Source organism: Acomys russatus, chromosome 3 (genome assembly GCF_903995435.1).
Source record: "Acomys russatus chromosome 3, mAcoRus1.1, whole genome shotgun sequence".
NCBI classification, from domain to species: Eukaryota; Metazoa; Chordata; class Mammalia; order Rodentia; family Muridae; genus Acomys; species Acomys russatus.
Genome location: NC_067139.1, coordinates 48,107,593 through 48,120,600, shown reverse-complemented (window position 1 = coordinate 48,120,600; position 13,008 = coordinate 48,107,593). Strand labels below are relative to the sequence as shown.

General features: G+C 43.8%; 1 protein-coding gene across 1 annotated transcript in view; it reads right to left on the bottom strand.

Moving 5' to 3' along the window:
* Synpr (synaptoporin) overlaps positions 1–13,008 on the bottom strand; it is a 315,387-nt gene that overhangs the window by 55,649 nt on the left and 246,730 nt on the right. The gene's annotated exons all lie outside the window — the stretch shown is intronic.

Below are 13,008 nucleotides of genomic sequence, written 5' to 3'. Positions count from 1 at the left end.
CAGAGGTGGTAATTCAGCCAGCAGAGGCGAGAAGTCAAAAGAGAACTGAAATGAGCACAGCCCTCCGCTGAGACTCTAGGCTTTCTCTCCTTAATGTGTGTAGCCCAGCAGCTTTAGGCCCTGGGCCCTGCCTGTGTCCCCAGCCTCTTTTCTCAGTGTCTTGAGACCTGTCCTCCTGCTCCTCCTATAGCTTGCTTAAGCTGCCTCAGTTATACTGAATGGGGTCTCACCTGGCTGAGACTCTTCTGTCTATGATGGCCTTCTCAGTGTCTAGGCACTATATCTTCCTTGGGAAACCTCCTGCTAAATATTCCCCACAGTGGTTTCCTTGCTTCTGACACTCTTATTGCATATCTTCTTACTTTTTAAGTAATTATAATTACAGCATTTCCCCCCAACAGTTTTAATCCCATCATGCTGCTTTATGACGTGTGTGGTGTTTGTTACAAGGTGATGCTTTCTAGATAGCATACTTGCTTGTTGCTTGTTTCTTTTTTCTGTCTGCATTGCATCCTCAGTAGTAACTACCAATCTCTGTTGTAGTGTGGGGTTTATTTTTTGTTTGTTTGTTTGTTTTGTTTTTCTCCATTTCATGTACCTCAATGCTGGCTTTTATTAGGCATATCACACTTGAAAATAAGTACAAGAACAGTCTTTGTTCTTTGATTGACCTTTTAGAGTGTTTAAATTATTAGTTCCCCTGGGAGAGCATGCAGCACAACATACATGGTCCATGATGGAGACAAGTGAAACACGTAAACAACACTCTCTGCCCAACCACAGACACTCAAGGAAGACGTATTACACGTACATTACAATGCTGTGAGCTGGAACCAAGTGCTAACTGTAATTTGGTACAGGAACCGGGAGTCTTCAGAAAGGACTGTTATGGAGACACTTGGAAATCTACATTAATGAGGCTCCTTAAGGTCACTGAAGTCTCACTTGGGAAATTGCCTGGAGAAGTAACTGTTCATACAGCCATTCCTAACTCATATTTATGGAGATTTTTTTCTTACTAGGCCAAATGTAAATAACCCTTTCCAAGTGTCCACAGTGTATACACCCTACCAGTTTATATAGTAATGGTAACCATGAAATAATACTAATAGAAGCAGAGTTAGCACAACCAAACCTTTCTCTTGTGTTAAATTGTTTTAAACACATTATTTAACTTAATATCCACAGCAAACTCTGCAGTGGGGACTCTTTGTTGGCCTTTGTCACTTACTGATAAAGAAATGAAGACTTAGAAGGCTCACATAATTTGTCTTAAGATGCCCACCAAGTTTTGGTGGACCAGGGGTTTAAATTCATGTCTGACTCTAGAGTCTTTAAAAATGTCTATATTAACCTGTTTGTGCTAACTAATCAAGACATTAACTAGGATAAACATTTCTAAAATGAAGCCCATGAGCTGCTGGCATTCCGTATATAGCAAGGCGCCCTCTTCGATGCACTGAGAGCTCCAGAAGTGAAGCCGCATTGAGAGCAGAAGGAGGAAAAATCCATTTCGTAAAGACATACTCTTTTTATTTCAGTCCTTGACTGAGGAAGCAGTTTGCATTGCCCACTTGACTTTGTGGAAGGATCTTTTCCTTTACAAACAACCATGTTAAGCTGTAATGTGAAATAAGCATTGGGAACAGCAGTCTGGGTGATCGAGTCAGATTTTCTTCCATAACCTGTTCTGTGCGAAAGCAGGGGAAATGGATGAGACTGAAACAGTATTCATATGAATGCTGGAGCAGATGCTCTCACAACACCTGTTTCTTCCCCATCTTTAATCTGCCATTCATTGAATATGCTTTTGGTAAGCAACCCTTTATTTCACACAATTAGAGGGGTGATGGTTCTGGAATGGGAGACAAGAGATGGGATGGTTTCTGCTTAGGTTGATGGTCAGTGTTAGTGAGGAAGGTGGACATTCTGAGGGGCAGCCTGGCTTATCCTGGGCATAGCTGGGCATAGGGCAGTCAGGGAAGTTTCCCTGTGGAATTTACCTTTAAGCCACAGCTTCAGAAATGACCAGAAATTGTCCAAATCAGAAGGAGAGAGAGAGAGAGAGAGAGAGAGAGAGAGAGAGAGAGAGAGAGAGAGAGAGAGAGAGAAACAGACAGATGGACGGACGCATGGATGGACGGACAGAGACAGAGACACAGAGACACTGAGGCAGACAAGAGACAGGGGTTGGGGGGAGAGATCCTACTTCATGTCCATGTGGAAGGCTACCCTGTGAAAAGATTATGAGAACAGCAGTTGCTGACACGATGTAGGGAAGCTGGCAGGCTCATTCACCATTGGTGGGAATGGAGACTGGAACAGCCACTTTGGAAAACTGTGGCAGTTCTTCAACTGGTGAAACACTGAGTACTGTAGGTCCGAGCAACCCTACTCCTAAACACATGTGCAAGAGACATGGTAGCACATAATCACACATAAGAATTCTCAGGTAGCATATTTCTTAATGGGAAAAATGGAAACAACCCAAATGTTGAACTGATAAATGGATAATCATGGTGTATTTATCCATGCACTGTTGCTTTTAATTTACCCGTGTGGCCTAATAATGTTTATTATCTGGCCTATAATTATTATTATGGCAGCATTTTCTAACCCGATAGCAATCAGTCAAGACACAGACACCTGTATCTTTAAAATACCCTTAGTCAACCTGGGGCAGGGCAGATATTAATCCCCTAAACTACCTCCCATAGTGAGGCAGGTATGGGATATCTGCCCCAATCCCATCCCATCTGCTTCTATTAATTTCTATCAAGCTACCGCCCATCCACAATCCCATATACTTGCTAATGTTCTTCATCTGGGCCAAATCCTCCATCCACACCGGCCATGGGCTTCTCCTCCACCTAATCCATGGTGCAGCCTCCTCCTTCTCTCCTCTCCTCTGGTCTCTCTTCCTCCCAAGATTCTCTCTGTCTCCCCAAGCCCTGGAACCTTAGCCAGGCCTATCCCATTTGCCCTGCCCAGGTGTGATGACCTTTTATTAGTCAAACAGGTTAGGCTCTTAAGCAAGGTACAGGTGGGTCATAGAGACAGCAAGCACTAATTAGCATCAAAATACATCAGACCAACCTCCCACAATGCACTATTATTTATCAGTAAAAATAATCAAGCTCTTATACTTGATATACCATAGAAAAACCTTGAAAGCATTTTGCTGAATGAAAGAAGTCATGCGTAAAAAGCCAAATACTGCATGCTTTCCCTTACAGAAAATATTCAGAATAAGCAAATCCATGGGGCAAAGACATAGCTTACTGCTGCACTGTAGCTGGCGATGGGAGAATCTGCTATGGTGGTTAAATGTGCCAAGATTTGTTTGGAGGGTAATGAAGCAGACCTAGAATCAATTGTTGTGATGGAAACAGCCACGCAGCCATGAAGATGTTAATATTATATTAACATACTGTACATTATAAATAGTGAATTAGAAGGATGGCTCAGCAGTCAAAACACTTGTTGCTCTTCCAGAAGATTCAGGTCTGTTTCACAGCACCCATCTTGCAGCTCAGAACTCCAAGTAAGCCCAATTCTAGTGTATACATTGGCCATGCTTGGCCTCTGAGGACACCAGGTGTGTATGTGTTACACAGACAAACATGTAGATAAAAGATGGAAATAAGTACAAAAAATAAAATAAAGATAGTAATAAAATGGTGAATCACTTGGTAAGTGAATTAAATTTATAAAATATTACAAAATAGACAGAGAGGAGTGAGCATGTGTCAAATCTGAACAAATGAGAGGCCAGCATATTGGGGGAACATTGTGTGTGTGTGTGTGTGTGTGTGTGTGTGTGTGTGTGTGTGTGTGTGTAACAGTGAGTGGGGAGAAATGCACTGTGGGGAAGAATGCAGTGTGTGTGAGGAATGCAGTGTGTATGAGGGGAATGTAGTGTGAGTGGGGAATGCAATATGTGTGAGGAACACAGTGGGTGTGAGGAATGCAGTGGGGAGTGCAGTGTATGTGAGGAATGCAGTGTGCGTGGGGGAATGCAGTGTGTGGGAAATGCAGTGTGAGAGCAATACAGTGTGTGTGTGAGGAATGCAGTTTGTGTGGGGGATGCAGTGTGGGTAGGGAATCAGTATGGGTGGGGAATGTAGTGTGGATGGAGAATAAGTGTGGATGGGGAATGCAGTGTGTATGGGGGGGCATGCAGTGTGTGTGAAGAATGCAGTGTGGGCAAAGAATGCAGCATGTGTGAGGAATCAGTGTGGGTGGGGAATCAGTGTGGGTGGGGAATCAGTGTGGGTCAGGGGACGCAGTGTGGGTGGGGAACCAGTGTGGGTCAGGGGATGCAGTGTGGGTGGGGAACCAGTGTGGGTCAGGGGATGCAGTGTGGGTGGGGAACCAGTGTGGGTCAGGGGATGCAGTGTGGGTGGGGAACCAGTGTGGGTCAGGGGATGCAGTGTGGGTGGGGAACCAGTGCAGGTGGGGAATGCAGTGTGGGTGGGGAATGCAGCGTGTGTGAGGAATCAGTGTGGGTCACAGGATGCAGTGTGGGTGAGGAATCAGTGTGGGTGAGGAATCAGTGTGGGTCAGGGGATGCAGTGTGGGTACGGAATCAGTGTGGGTCAGGGGATGCAGTGTGGGTGAGGAATCAGTGTGGATGGGGAACCAGTGTGGGTGGGAAATCAGTGTGGATGGGGAACCAGTGTGGGTGGGAAATCAGTGTGGGTGGGGAATCAGTGTGGATGGGGAACCAGTGTGGGTGGGAAATCAGTGTGGGTGCAGAATCAGTGTGGGTGCGGAATCAGTGTGGGTGGGGAATTAGTGTGGGTGAGGAATCAGTGTGGGTGCGGAATCAGTGTGGGACAGGGGATGCAGTGTGGGTGGGGAATCAGTGTGGGTGGGGAATCAGTGTGGGTGGGGAATCAGTGTGGATGGGGAACCAGTGTGGGTGGGAAATCAGTGTGGGTGGGGAATCAGTGTGGGTGGGGAATCAGTGTGGGTGGGGAATTAGTGTGGGTGAGGAATCAGTGTGGGTGCGGAATCAGTGTGGGACAGGGGATGCAGTGTGGGTGGGGAATGCAGTATGTGTGAGGAATGCAGTGTATATGGGGGGATGCAGTGTGCATGAAGAATGCAGTGGGGGGGCATGTAGTGTGGGTGGGGAATGCAGTGTGTATGGGGGAATTCAGTGTGGGTGAAGAAAACCATCAGGCAGTGGGAAAGGAGATGGATGGTGGAAAAGAAAAAAAAAAGAAACATCCAGAAACCTCTACTGGGGGTAAGACAGAGGCTGTGAGAATCATGTTACAGATGTTGGCTTTAACTTGTACACTACCAATATTTTCTTAGTGTAAGCAGCATGAACAGCAAACCCAAACTACCATGTAAGCAAAACCTGTGTTTCCTGATGTAGCTATTTGGATCTATACCCGGATGTGCTCCAAGACCAGCATGTCTTCATCAAGCCAATTCCTGCTACTGGCATACAGCACCTGGGCATGTTAGCATGGTACAGAAGCTTTGGGGTAAGGCTATGACAGACTCATCATTGTTTTCTCCACCATCTGTTGAATAACATTATCTCCATTGCTGATTCATTACTTTAACTAAAGTGAATTGTTAACTATGCTCATTTGTACAAAGAAATAAAATCAAAATGTAAACTCAACTGTACCTATTAATGCCAGTGACACACAGTGGAATGTTTGGCTCATCAGCCATTCACTGATGTGAAATCAGGATAAAGGGGAATGGAAGTAGAGTTCCAAATGAGTACTTGACCTGAAGAAAGGAGCGAGGATAATTTATGAGGAATAATGTCAGCACAGGGTTGTCAGCACAAAATAATTCATCCACGCATTTGAATGCGCATGTGGTTAGGTTTTTTTCAACTTGACACAAGCTGGAGTCATATGGAAAGAAGGACCTCAATTAAGAAACCGCCTCCCTCAGATTGGCCTATAGGCAAGTCTGTAGACCATTTTCTTGATTAATGATTGATTTGGGAGGGCTCAGCCCACTGGGGAGGGTGCAAGTCCGGGGCAGGCTGAACAAGACATAGGGAGCAAGCTGGTAAGAAGTGTCTGGCCAGGTTTTTTTTCCCCCCAGTTCCTGGCACAAGGTTCCTGATTGAGGTTTTTTTGTTTGTTTGTTTTTTGGTTTTTTTTTTTGTTTTGTTTTGTTTTTTTGTTTTTGTTTTTTTCCCCTGAGTTGTAAGATAAAATAAACTTTTTCCCTCACAAGTTGATTTTGGTCAGGCTGTTTAATAATCACATCAATAGAAACCTAATTAAGACAATGACTACACATATCTACTTCCCATCCCCAGATACATGCATAGGTTCCTTTAGGCAATATATACTTGTGTCTCTGTGTGCACTGTTGCGGAAGAGAGGTTACCATCAGCACATATTTTGTAGCTGCAATAATTTTATGAGCAAACATCATTAATTTAGAGCCTAAACAAGTGACAAAAGCTGTTCCCTGGAGATAGAGCACGCCTGCCGAGAATCTGGAAGCCGCCCGGTCCACCTCTGATCTTGTGAAGGAGTCAGGAGGCAATTGCTGAGGTTGTAAAAGGCACCAAATTCAATTTGTTGATTTCAAATGTACAATTCCCTCATTCCCTCCTTGGTTGACCTGACCCAATCAAGGGGTAATTGAATTTTTCTGGGTTTTACTGCATTTTGTCTGTCAAGAAAAGGCTTCCATTTTAGAGTAGTTTTTCTCTTAAAAAAAAAAAATTACCAGTACACCCTGGGAACCATTTTAAACAAACCATAACTCTCCAATTAAAGTAAAGAAGTCACCATGTGTACAAAGTTTTGAGTTTTCTTTGGTGGGGCTAGAAGAATATTAAACTATTTCTTCAGCTTCAGTAGTCTGGGGAAGGGAAGGCTGGTGTTGCTGTATTGATAACAGTGTTAGTGGGATGGGAAGACGGATCCATGAATAGGACTCTTGTCAACACAGACACAAGGACCAGAGTTCAGATCAGCAGCACTCACACAAAATACTGGGCTCTGGGTCCAACTAAAGACCCTTCCTCAAAGAGGGCAAAGAGTGACTGAGGGGGACTCCCAACATCAATTTGGGACCCCCACTTGCATGTACAAACTTATACATGCAATCCACAAGTTTCCCCCCACCTATGAACACATATACACAAATTCATGCATATAAAGTGTGTATACACATAAAAATAACAGCACTTGCAGTAACAACTGGTGACATTTTTTCTACATCCAGTCAGTGTGCTTTATTCTGGATTCGCCCACTTAGGTCTCTTAGCACAGTGCTGCTAGTGTCACTATTGTATACATGGGAAACTGAGGCTCAAAGTATGCAGTGATCCAGCAGAGCTCATGTGTCTCATGTATGGCACAGATGAGTCTCAAACGCAAGCAGATCAAACGGAGACCATTGAAGAACTGATGCCAATTTCTGCCTCTCTGCTTGGAAGGTTAAAGCAAAGTGAAATTTCAAGCTGAATGCCTATGTTAAAATAAGCATGCCAGCTGCCCTGCACTATCTCATCCAATGGCACACAAGTCATCTACTCGGCAGAGTTTACATGGGATAAAATTCTAAGGCATTATTCATTCGGCTACCACATGGACATGTGTGCAGTACATAGTATCTACCCGGCCATGCTGGTTGGGACTCTGCATACCAATCAATATAGCATCAGAAAAAGCTTCCTGGTTCCCAAATCTTATGAGAGTTTATCCTGCTCCCTGTGGGCAAGTGGTCTGAACATGTGGCCCTAAGAGTACGGTTCTGTACGGGCAGTGAGACACAGGGTAATGGCAAGCACAGGCCTAGCTCTAGGTAGCCGTGAGGTTCTGTGATGAGGTTTTTGAGTTCACTGCAGGAATTTTCAGCAGGTTGGGCACAAACAAGTTAAGGTCCCACCAATCTGTGAGTAAGTGACTTAGTGGAAAACAGTGAAGCCGTACTCCAAAGGCTGTGATTCAGCCAGCAACAAAGTTGGAACTCAGTCATTTTGGGCAGACTAGTCAGAGATCACTCTGCTGACATAAAGAAGAACCCAGACTTCCTGACACCCATCTTTGAGCTGTTTTCCTTGTGCCAACGTCCATTTCTAAATTTTACACCACTGTGCTCCACATGATGCTCAACTCCTTTCATTCAGGGGGATTCAGGAAGTGCGTGTGCCAGTCATTAGCGAGTGGTCCAAAGACTTCTAGGAAAATAAAATGGAGATGGCCTAAAAGGCTGGGGAGGACAAACCCCTGCCTGTTACCTCAGGTTTTCTTGTGTCTGGTGCTGTTTAGGAAGATGACAGTGATTTCACATCTGCTATTGCTAGGTGCCAATCACCAGTGGACATTTATTGAGTCCAAACTATGGCAGGCATGGTGCCAGATGCTTTTACGCACTATTGGACATAGACCAAAGTGCAGGTAGTCTTCGTATCCTTTTGCTGACGAATGAGGAGACTTACTGGCATAAAAGTGTTTGGGGACCGTGGCCATCTCAAGCTGGCTCTAATGACAAAGATCCAAAGGAGGCTACCTTTGATGCCACTTACACCTCAAAAGACCTTTCTATGCTGTGATCCAAGTCTGGGGAAACTGTCTCTTCCCAAGAGCCTTTGGTTGGGATCTGTTTTGGGTAGAGATGGCATGAGAGGACAAAGTCAAGCTTGAGCCCAAACCTGGGAAATTCACTCACTGTGAGGAGACTGAAAATGTGCTAGCAACTGGGCTCTGGCAGCCTAAGATAGAAGACTCTCTCCTCACCTCATAGAGGGTGGAAAGCAGTTATCTGAATGCAAGGCTCACTCACTGGGAGCTGACATGAGGACCGGCATACCTAGGGAACTTCTGGGAAGAAGCGTTACTGCAAAGCTGTCTGCAGTGTCAAAACAGGAGGATCATGAAACAGGTCAGGACCAACATCCTTCTCACAGAGCCCCAGCGCGAGGCTGCCTGCTTCCACCAAGGTCAGCAGACATGGCACTGAGACAATGACCTCTCCCCAGCCTGCTTGACTTCAATGACAAGCTCAGCCTCTTCATTTTCACAGCATGGCTTAGGAAGACAGAATCATGTTAGAGCATGGTTTGATCCTAACCTTGAGTAAATCCGAAGCAGCCTGATCCCCAAGGTCTATAACAACAGTGTATATTCACTAGAAATCAGTTCTTTGAGAAGGAGAAAAACGGTGAAAATAAAATGCTCTTCAGCACGATCGGCATGCTTGTCCTTGACTCACTTATGCAAGAACTGTGTTTCAGTTTATTGTCACTTTAGAAGGAACTTTCTGTTATTTTTTTGTCCTTCTTGCTTTACTGTTTTTTTTTTTCCTCCCACAGGAAATTGAGTGAGATGTTGGGAACTATAATTAAAGGTACTGAAAACAATCCTCCTTTCTGCATGATTAACTGTATTCATGCATGTGAGGCAGGAAAACTGCTGCCCTGCTCCCCAGCTCCCAGAGCAGAGATCACATCTTCCATCAAAAGATATTGTGTTGGTAACAGAGAACTCTCCAAATTTTACTACACACACACACACACACACACACACACACACACACACACACACACACACACACTTCTGAATTTGCATTGTGTAGACAGAAAACTTAAAATGAAAACAGAAGCTTGCAGGTAATTAAGAAGGAATGGTTCTACAGAGGCAGGCCATGGCCAGGAGTTGAACCAGGAGCACTAGAGCTATAAAAATCTTCTAATGACTCACAAAGAGGCACCTCTGAGCTCACCAGCTATGATTTATTCATTTTGGTTTCTTCAAATAGAATTTGAGTAATAGAAAATTCAGATGGCCTCTCTATTGCCAAAGTAACATAGATAATAAGGTTACCAATTTATCTGAAGTCAAATCCATCTTTTCTTGGTCCTGTTTGGTACTCTACCCAAGTAAGTTGTGAGGAAAGTAAACATTCCAGAGAGCCTCGAAGAGAATCTTGGGTGTTCTGCTGAAAATGGAATATATGCTCATTTTATTTGGTTGATTAAAACAATGTTTCATGAGTGAACCATCCAAAGGATTTGATTAAAATGTGTTTGCAACATTCAAAAATAAACTACTATCATGGAGGGTTACAGAATCTCTTTCAGCTGACATTTTATTTAAATTAAGGTGATTTGATTCATTAATTCTGTGAAAAGGTACAGATACATTTAAAGAAGAAAAGTACAATGATTCTTTTCCAGTGATCAACTTAACTAAAATACAGAGTCCTCAACCTACTTCCTGTGTACATGTGTGCACATGTGTATCCACTAGAGATTGTGGAGTCCAGAGATGAACACTGGGGTCATCCTCAGGAATACTGTCCACCTTATTTTGAGGCAGGGTCTCTGACTTGCATGGTATGTGCCAGTTTGGCTAGGTTGGCCAGCCAGCTTGCCCCAGGCATCTGCCTGTCTATGTCTGCTCAGTGCTGAAGTTACAAGTGCATGCTACCATGCCCAGTTTTCCCACATGAGTTCTGAGGACGGACGTCAGGCTCTCATGCATGGGAAACAAGAACTTTACTATCTGCGATATCTCAGCCTATCGACTTTTATTACATAACCATGTTACCATAGCATAGCTTACATTTAAAAAGAGATATATCATATTCTTAGCAGTTATTGGCTACATATAAATATGGTGTATGAGTCCCACATCATACAGGTTGTCCTGCAGAGCTACATAAGGATGATTGGTAACAATTTCCTAAAGGTTCACGCTATATAATTATTGATATATCAGATTGTCAGTAAGTTTCCTAACTCCAAAAAAATGATTAAAAACTTTGTCATTGTGGTGACTGATGGAAATTGCAAGTAAGACCTATATTTTAGTGAGATTACATGTGGGCTATTCCATTGCAATCCTTCACTCTGCCACTACTAACCTCGTCTACTCTAACCACGAGGTTAACATGGAGACAGGATTCAAGCACAAGTCTAGTCAAGGACACGCTCTTTCCAAAACGCCAGTGTGCTTCCGGCTCTGACACACAGTGTGCTTCCAGCTCGGACACACACAGTGTGCTGTTTCCATTTTCCTTCCAATGTAAAGCTATCTTTTTTCCATCAACTTGAAAGGCAATTATCGTTACTAACCATTAGCTGTGTGACAAGGGCCATGTCTCTTTTGTTTGCTTGTTTGTCATTTGCTTTGGAGCTGAGCCTCAAAGCCGGAGCCCTGTGTATGTCTCATCTGCCTGTGTGTTCATTCGCTTATACCTTCACACTGAGCATTTGATAGAATGACAGATTCCATCGTAAACAACTAGAGATGATTTTTCTATCAGAGCCTTTGTTGTAAGTCAAGGAGGTACCCAAATAATCTATTCCAAAAGATGGCAGTCAACATTAGGATGGAGACTACATAGGGCTTAAGCCAGCTTAGGGTCCCCTAGGGGACCAGAGGCTTAGTTGAGATATAAAGCAAAGATTAGTGTCAAGTATAAGGCCCCAAGGAACTGGGAAAATGACAGGGAGGGGCGCTTTAGGCCTGAAGTAAAGTGTGTGCAATTCATGCTAGGAAGGGGAGACTGGATTTCCATGGGAAATTTTGTCATAATAGCGGTAACAGAGGTGGCCAGTGGGTATTGATTACAGTCTTTTGCACTACCCACTGAGCTCTGTGCCCTGAATGTTGTACTCACTACATCCTTAGTATAACTCCAGAAGCAAATCACCGTTATCCTTATTCTACAAATGAGGACACTGGAAGCTGAGCACACAGGAAGCCAATCCACTGTAACTGGCCTGCCTAGAGAAGCCTAGAGAAGCTCTCACTGTCACGTGAGTGTTCTTCTCCTCCATCTGCCACACACGCGTGTACTCTCCCAGGCCAGATGCTGTTGAATCTCTCCTCAGACGATCATCTGAACCAGCTTATTATATACCATGTGGAGAGTGGATGTGTAGACTTTCAGAATAGTAGTTGTGAGAAAGCTAGTTCACTCAGAGTCCATTGGTTTAACAAAAAGACACAGTGTACTTGAAACACTGGATGGAGGTACACCGCTGCTGCTTTGCCAGTGTTTGAGGTAGAGGCTGATGTTCAGCGGTAAGGTAGAAGAATGCAGGTGTGTGTGTGTGTGTGTGTGTGTGTGTGTGTGTGTGTGTGTGTGTGTGAGCATGTGCCTGTGTGAGCATGTGCCTGTGTTAGAGGCTTTCCCCCCAAAGTGTTTAATGGGAAATCCAAGAAAAGAGAACAATTTCAGCAAAAGCATTACTGACTTGGTTGTCTTGTCGATTTAGTTTTAGTTGGAACTGATCTGGAGGTTCTTGGAGATACTGCCCTTAAGGGAAAAATTTTATGAAAAGCCTTTAAAGCAATGGCTACATTTCTCTTGGCTTCAGAAAAGAAACTGTTGTAAGTAGGATTTGTCTTGCCTTTCAAGCTGCTCAGGGAAAGGAACACTATGGCTCACCGCCCTGCTCAGCTCTAAAGTTGGCATGCCATGGCTGTTGTCTGGCAATCTTCCATTGTGTTGTGTCTAGCTCAATCACTTTCTACATAGCCAAACCAGTGTCTTGAACTCCTGTCTCTAATTCAATCATCTCAATTTTAATTCCTCAATGGAAGGCAGCTTAATATAATAACTCACAATGATATGGTTGGAAAGACTTTGGAGGTTTTCTGAGCATACTGATGCAAATCTATGACAGAGCATCAAAACTCTGTTTTGAAAAGGAAAATGGCATTAATTATTGGAAAGGCCCCTACAACCCCATAGTAATATGTCAATAAACATCCCCCTCTTGTTATAGGTCAAAGTTTATCTTCTAGGATGTTTTTCCTCTTAATTCACAGAATATTTAAAAGGACAGAATAAAACCTAAATTCACTTCTCTCCTTTCAAAACTAAAAATTAAGGTCTCTCTCTCTCTTTCTTTCCCTCTCTGTCTCTGTCTCTGTCTCCTTCTCTGTCTCTCTGTTTCTGTCTGTCTGTCTGTCTGTCTGTCTCTCTGTCTCTGTGTCTCTGTCTCTCTCTTTCTCTCTCTCTCATAGTCCTGGCTGTCCTCGAACTCTGCTT